The following is an 8,375-nucleotide window of genomic DNA, read 5'->3' on the forward strand; positions in this document are numbered from 1 at the left end:
CAAAATAGTTATTACTTTACATTCCCCATATGTCTACTTCATGTTTGGATCATTTTGGGAATGATATTTTATTTTTTGAGGATGTTACAAGGCTTAGAAGTATAGAAGCAAATTGTGAAATTTTTCAGAAATTTTCAAAAACCCAATTTTTAGGGACCAGTTCAGGTCTGAAGTCACTTCGCGAGGCCTACATAATAGAAACCACCCAAAAATCACCCGATTCTATAAACTACACCCCTCAAGGTATTCAAAACTGATTTTACAAACGTCGTTAACCCTTTAGGTGTTCCACAAGAATTAATGGAAAATAGAGATACAATTTCAAAATTTCACTTTTTTGGCAGATTTTCCCTTTTAATATTTTTTTTCCAGTTACAAAGCAAGGGTTAACAGCCAAACCAAATTCAATATTTATGACCCTGATTCTGTAGTTTACAGAAACACCCCATATGTGGCCGTAAACTACTGTACGGGCACACGGCAGGGCGCAGAAGGAAAGGAATGCCATATGGTTTTTAGAAGGCAGATTTTGCTGGACTGTTTATTTTTGACACCATGTCCCATTTGAAGCCCCCCTGATGCACCCCTAGAGAAGAAACTCCAAAAAATGGCCCAATTTTAGAAACTACGGGATAGGGTGGCAGTATTGTTGGTACTAGTTTAGGGTACATATGATTTTTGGTTGCTCTATATTACACTTTTTGTGAGGCAAGATAACAAGAAATAGCTGTTTTGGCACCGTTTTAATTTTTTGTTATTTACAACATTCTCCTGACAGGTTAGATCATGTGATATTTTTATAGACCAGGTTGTCACGGATGCGGCGATACCTAATATGTATACTTTTTTTTTATTTATGTAAGTTTTACACAATGATTTCTTTTTTGAAGCAAAAAAAAATCATGTTTTAGTGTTTCCATAGTCTGAGAGCCATAATTTTTTCAGTTTTCTGGGCGATTACCTTGGGTAGGGTATGATTTTTGCGGGATGAGATGACGGTTTTATTGGCACTATTTTGGGGTGCGTGTGACTTTTTGATCGCTTGCTATTACACTTTTTGTGATGTAAGGTGACAAAAAATTGTATATTTAGCACAGTTTTTATTTTTTATGGTGTTCATCTGAGGGGTTAGGTCATGTGATATTTTTATAGAGCAGGTCGATACGGACGCAGCGATACCTCCCCCCCGCAGACACAAAAACACAGAGGGCTGCGGGGGGGTGGTTAACTTTCAAAAATATGGGCACTTTGAGGTTTCCGTGACCGCAGGGATCAGAAACTTGCATAAGCGCTAAAAACCACAGGTCTGAATTGACCTGCGGTTTGTAGCGATCGGCAATGCGGGGGGGGGGGGGGGTCACAGGACCTCCCTAGGCATTGTCACAGGGTGCCTGCTGAATGATTTCAACAGGCACCCTGTTCCGATCACTGCCGGCCGTGCGGCAGTGATCAAAACTACACAGGACGTACCGGTACGCCCTGGGTCCTTAACCACCTCAGCTCCCCTACCTTAAACACCCTTAATGACCAGGCCACTTTTTACACTTCTGACCTACACTACTTTCACCGTTTATTGTTCGGTCATGCAACTTACCACCCAAATTAATTTTACCTCCTTTTCTTCTCACTAATAGAGCTTTCATTTGGTGGTATTTCATTGCTGCTGACATTTTTACTTTTTTTTGTTATTAATCGAAATTTAACGATTTTTTTTGCAAAAAAATGACAATTTTTCACTTTCAGTTGTAAAATTTTGCAAAAAAAACGACATCCATATATAAATTCTCAAAATTTATTGTTCTACATGTCTTTGTTAAAAAAAAAATGTTTGGGTAAAAAAAAAAAAATAATGGTTTGGGTAAAAGTTATAGCGTTTACCAACTATGGTACAAAAATGTGAATTTCCGCTTTTTGAAGCAGCTCTGACTTTCTGTGAGCACCTGTCATGTTTCCTGAGGTACAAACACCCCACAAATGACCCCATATCGGAAAGTAGACACCCTAAGGTATTCGCTGATAGGCATAGAACTTTTAATTTTTTGTCACAAGTTAGCGGAAAATGATGATTTTTTTATTTATTTTTTCCTTACAAAGTCTCATATTCCACTAACTTGTGACAAAAAATAAAATAAAAACTTCCATGAACTCACTATGCCCATGCCCCAAGGTATTCAATAAGGGGCATGGCGAGTTCATAGAATATTTTTTTTTTGCCACAAGTTAGCGGAAATTGATTTTATTTATTTTTTTCTCACAAAGTCTCCCTTTCCGCTAACTTGGGACAAAAATTTCAATCTTTCATGGACTCAATATGCCCCTCAGTGAATACCTTGGGGTGTCTTCTTTCCAAAATGGGGTCATTTGTGGGGTGTTTGTACTGCCCTGGCATTTGAGGGTCTCCGCAATCATTACATGTATGGCCAGCATTAGGAGTTTCTGCTATTCTCCTTATATTGAGCATACGGGTAATGAGATTTTTTTTTTCCGTTCAGCCTCTGGGCTCAAAGAAAAAATGAACGGCACAGATTTCTTCATTCGCATCGATCAATGTGGATGAACAAATCTCTGCCAAAAAAAAAAAAAAGAGGGGAAAGGCGTCTGCCAGGACATAGGAGCTCCGCCCAACATCCATAACCACTTAGCCCGTATGCCCTGGCAAACCAGATTTCTTCATTCACATCAATCGATGTGGATGAATAAATCATTGCCGGGATTTTTAATATATTTTTTTTATATACAAAGTGTTTGCCAAAGTATATGAACACCGTCGCCTCCTCAGCTCATATGCCTCGGCAAACGTATCTTTTACTGCAGAGGAGAAATCTCGTCTTGCAGCGCCGCATACACTGCAATGCTTCTGTCAGAATGCACATCAGTGCTGCAGCTAGTCGATCGGTTGGTCCACCTGGAAGGTAAAAAAAAAAAAAACAAAAAAGAAAAAAACAGGCCGCAACGCAATAAATTTATTAACTTTATAATAACTTTTGAACAGAACATATAAACTTTATTGAACTGAACGTTAACTTTTTTTGCTTACCGGTGTTTTTTTTTACCTTTATAGGACAAACCTCTCCTTCCCCATGGGACAATGTGCAAAGCGCAAATCGCCCAAAGATGTGGCGAAGTACATTATGCACTTTATCCCAGGTGAAAGGAGAGGTTTGCAGCAGCTGTGAGTGAAAGGGCCCTAATAGCCCTGTGTGCTTGTCCTGTGAGATGCAATCCCTATGCTAAGTGTACCTGTGTGTGGTACTTCCGGAAACACTCCCCTAAGCATAGGGCAGGGTGGTCAGGGCAGTCAGGACAGAAATAGCGGGTGTCATGCCTTATTCCACTCCTGCTACAGATACGACATTTTTTCCGGGATGACGGTTGGGTTGAGGTACCAGCAACGACATTGGGGAAATGTCGCTCGTGTAGACGGCTCACTACACTGGTGGTTGGACTGAGAGGGGCTTTTCAATGACACGGGTTGCCCGATTAATTTGTATTGTCGTGTCTGCGTGAATGGAGGAGAGCATGTAAACGTCACGCTTGTCTCTCCATTTCACCGCGAGCAGTTCTTCGTTACACAAGGCAGCTCTCTCCCCCCTTGCAAGACGGGTGGTAACGAGCCGTTGGGGGAAGCCCCGGCGACTAGGTCGCCCGGTGCCACAGCAGCCAATCTGTTCTAGGAACAAATGCCTGAAGAGGGGCACACTTGTGTAAAAATTGTCCACATAAAGATGGTACCTCTTGCAAATAAGGGTGACACCAAGTCCCAGACTGTCTTCCCACTGCTCCCCAGGTAGTCAGGGAAACCGACCGGCTCCAGGGTCTGATCTTTTCCCTCATAGATCCGAAATTTGTGGGTATAGCCTGTGGCCCTTTCACAGAGCTTATACAATTTGACCCCATACCGGGCGCGCTTGCTTGGGATGTATTGTTTGAAGCCAAGGCGCCCGGTAAAATGTATTAGGGACTCGTCTATGCAGATGTTTTGCTCAGGGGTATACAAATCTGCAAATTTCTGGTTGAAGTGGTCTATGAGGGGCCGAATTTTGTGGAGCCGGTCAAAAGCTGGGTGGCCTCTGGGACGGGAGGTGCTGTTGTCGCTAAAGTGCAGGAAACGCAGGATGGTCTCAAAACGTGTCCTGGACATAGCAGCAGAGAACATGGGCATGTGATGAATCGGGTTCGTGGACCAATATGACCGCAATTCATGCTTTTTGGTTAGACCCATGTTCAGGAGAAGGCCCAGAAAAATTTTAATTTCGGAAACTTGGACTGGTTTCCACCGGAAAGGCTGGGCATAAAAGCTTCCCGGGTTGGCGGATATAAATTGAGTGGCATACCGATTTGTTTCTGCCACGACTAAGTCCAAGAGCTCCGCAGTCAAGAACAGCTCAAAAAATCCCAGGGCCGAACCGATCTGAGCTGTCTGAACCCGAACTCCAGACTGGGCGGTGAAAGGGGGAACTACAGGTGCGGCTGAAGTTGGGGACTGCCATTTAGGGTTTGCCAGCACCTCAGGGACTCTACAGGCCTGTCTGTGCGGTGGCTGCGACGGGGTGACTACTGCACGTGCCACCGTACCAGCTTCAACTGCCCTTCTGGTGCTCGCCACTTCACCATGTTGTATGGCAGTGCTGGTACTAGGTCCAGGATGGGCTGCGCTGCTGGTGTATGCCTCACCACGTAATCCGACAGCGCCAGCCCCACTCTGCTGCCCTTGAAACGGATCCTGCACAACCTGTGGTCTAGCGACACGGGGCCGGGTACGCCTGGTGCTATCAGGGACCTCAACCTCCTCGTCCGAACTTTGGGTCAGACTGCCACTGCTTTCTACAGGTTCATATTCTGACCGCCGCAGTGCTTGTAAAGTGATTGTGCAGTGATAAAAAAAAATGAAATTTTTTGGTCACTGCGGTGGGGTGGGCGTGGGTGAACGCATGTGTGGGAGACCGATCAGGCCTGATCGGGCAAACACTGCGTTTTGGGTGGAGGGCGAGCTAAGGTGACACTAATACAATTATAGATCTGACTGTGATCAGTTTTGATCACTTACAGATACTATAAAAAGTACAAATGCTGATTAGCGATACGCTAATCAGCGAATAAGTGACTGCGTTGCGGTGGGCTGGGCGCTAACTGACGCTAACTTCCTACCAAGGGACCTAAACTATCCTAAAACTATCAGTCAATACCAGTGAAAAAAAAAAAAAGTGACAGTTTACACTGATCACTTTTTTCCCTTTCACTAGGTGATTGACAGGGGCGATCAAGGGGTTAATTGGGGTGATGGAGGGTGATCTGGGGGCTAAGTGTGGTGTTGGTGGGTACTCACAGTGATGTCTGCTCCTCTGCTGGAACCAACCGACGAAAAGGACCAGCAGAGGAGCAGAAAAGCCATTTAACACCTTATATTTATAAATATAAGGTGTTAGATGGCTTCTGATTCGATTTTTAAAAAATCAGCAAAATGCCAGCGACGATCATTGGCTGGCAGGTTGCTGACGAAATACTCCTCAAACTTTTGCCGGCCCGCGATGCGCATGCGCGGGCCGGCTCTGACCAAAATCTCGCGTCTCGCGTCGCTGTGTTCGGCGGTCCGGAGGCGGTTAAGGACTCGGGAAATAGGGCGTACCGGTATGCCCTAAGTCCTTAAGGGGTTAAGAGACATGATCTGTGCAAGACTGAGAAAAAAAAAAGGAAAGAACATCTCCAGCCAGAGGAGACATCACCTGTAGGTCCCTGAGTGGGGGCCTAAACGAGATTATGGTGTAGCGGTATTATTTGGCCTTTATAAAGTGTTATTCCCTTACGTCCTAACCAGTGGCACAGATGGGGTATTCTGCCCCTGTGGACTGGTTAGGACAGGTGGAAGTTTTAATGAAATAAAAAGAACTGAACATATACACGCCCTCCCTGCCCCCAATAAAGAGGGGCGTGACCCTCAGGACATCGTGTTTTTTTCTGTCCTGCGGACAAGACAGGACTGGTGGTTTACTCCTCCATCCCTAGCGGTGGAGAGAGTGTTTTTATTTCCCTTTGGGGAGCGCTTTTCTGCTCCTTCTATGCCGCCTGAGGTCTATGCTCCCTTAGTCTCTGGAGCGTTCGGCCTTACCTCGTTCCAAGGACTGAAGCGGCGGTAACGGCGTCCCGCATGTTCTGCTGGGCGCCGCCATCTTGCGGAAGTGACGTCACTTCCGGTTTTCTCAGGCCGATTGCAGCTTCGGCCGGGGAGTAATTTCTATGTTTAAGGTTTCTTTTTTGCACCTTTATCAGATTTAGGGGCCCTCTCTGGGGTCTAGAGGATGTTTTTCACATAAAGCTAATGTAGCAGGCTTTAAAGGTTTACCCCCGCCCCTTTAGTGGGCGGAGCTTCTATTTTGGCGCCCAAACACTCTATTTAAGCGTGGTGAGGCTCCAGGTTCAGTCTCCTGGAGCGCAGTTTTCTGTCAACCTTGAGATTGTCCGTGTGTGTTGGTTTGCTAGTGCTGTTTACTTGCAATCCTCTGTTATTGCTAATAAGCCTTTTTCTTTGACCTTGCTAGGATCTTCTGGGTAAAGATCCTGAAGCTTGCTGTTAAAGGTCTTTTTTTCTTTGAATTTATGCTTAAATTCATATCTCTTTTATTTCCAGCCATGTCTTCTACCGGGGACGGTGATCGAGAGCCCAGCAGGTAGACAATAGCAAGAAACATCACCTGCAGTGCCATGACTGCCAGATCATGCTGGAGGACACCTACGACTTTTCCCGGTGCCCACCCTGTAGGGCCAAGACACTCCCCCAGCTGGAGCCGACGGTCCACGACGTTGTCGATTGGGTAAAGGGCTGTATGGAGACCAATATGAACCGAGTGAACGCTTCCATAGAAGAGTTGAAAGATGCCCTGGGTTCTAAACGCCGTCGTCCCTCCTCTCCCCATCGGGCGATGGAGGTATCGGGGGTTCAGGATGCGAAAGACGGTTCAGCCTCTTCCTCCTCTGAGGAGGAAGGTTTTGCGTATTTTTTTTACGCTGGAAAAAGCCCAGCGGCTACTGAGATCCATCCGGTCGGGGGACCAGGACGTTGATCCGGGGGAAGCCTCATCTTCCGCCTCTAAGGGGCCTAAGGCCTTTAAAGCAGATAGCTCTCTCCTGTCTCTGATGAAGACGGAATGGAGAAAGCCAGAGAAAGGTCCAGTGTTGACCAGAAGATTTAATGCAGTATTTCCGGTCAAAGAGGATCAGGTATCTTCCTGGGGGCCTGTCCCAAAAGTGGACATGGCGATTTCGAAGCTATCAAGAAGTACCCTAATCCCATCAGACGACGGGTCAAGTCTGCAAGAGCCAATGGATCGGAAGGCGGATTGCGCCCTTAGGCGCGCTTATTCCTCAGCCTCAGTCGCGATTTCTTCTTCTGAAGTGGCGAATTTCCTAAAAACAAGATTTGCCAAGATTCAATCTGACCTAGACCAGGGGGTCTCTAGGGACGACATTCTGGCCTCATGTAAAACGGCCAGCCTTGCCATAGACTTCCTGTGTGACGCAGCTCCACAACAATTGAAGCTGGCATCTAAGTCCATGGCTCTCTCAACCGCGGGCAGGCGTCCGCTGTGGTTGAAACCATGGAAGGCTGATACGACCTCGAAGCACAATCTTTGTGCCATGGCATACGAACCCGGCAAACTCTTTGGTGCAGAGCTTGACCAAATAATGGAAGGGCTGTCGGACAAGAGGGGCAAGTCCCTTCCCCAGCAGTCCTTTCGTGGTTGGGGCAAGAGGTTTGGTTCCAGGTCGGAACCTCAACCTAGACCCCAGAGGGATTGGGGCTCCCATAGAGGAGGAAAATCCTCTCGGGTTTCTAGACCCCCAAGAGGCCCTCGGCGCTCTGATTGCGGGCCTCCTCGAGGCTCTTGGTATTTAGCCGGTCTGACTGGAAATCCCAGGCTCCCTTCTCCCCACATTCCCATAGGCGGTCGCCTACAGCATTTTCTACCTTGTTGGCAGGATCATATCCAGGACAGTTGGGTCCTGCGCATAATTTCTCAGGGCTACCTTGTGGACTTGAGCAGTCCGCCCCCGGACAAGTTCGTCCAAACAAGGCTTCTTCCCAGCAACAAGCAAGAGATTCTAGAGAATTACGTGCTAGAATACTTTCAGAAGGGGGCCTTAGAAGAGGTTCCTCTCCAAGAGAGGGGAACAGGTATCTACTCCCCAGTTTTCCTGGTACCCAAGAATACCGGAGGTTGGAGGATGATTATAGATTTGAGGTTCTTCAACCGTTTCATAAAACAAAAGAAGTTCCGTATGGAAACTATCCAGTCGGTGACCAATCTTCTTTTGCCGGGAGATTTCTTGGCAACCTTAGACCTCAAGGATGCTTATCTCCATATTCCCATCCATCCTGG

This window comes from Bufo bufo, chromosome 2 (assembly GCF_905171765.1).
Source record: "Bufo bufo chromosome 2, aBufBuf1.1, whole genome shotgun sequence".
Lineage (NCBI taxonomy): Eukaryota > Metazoa > Chordata > Amphibia > Anura > Bufonidae > Bufo > Bufo bufo.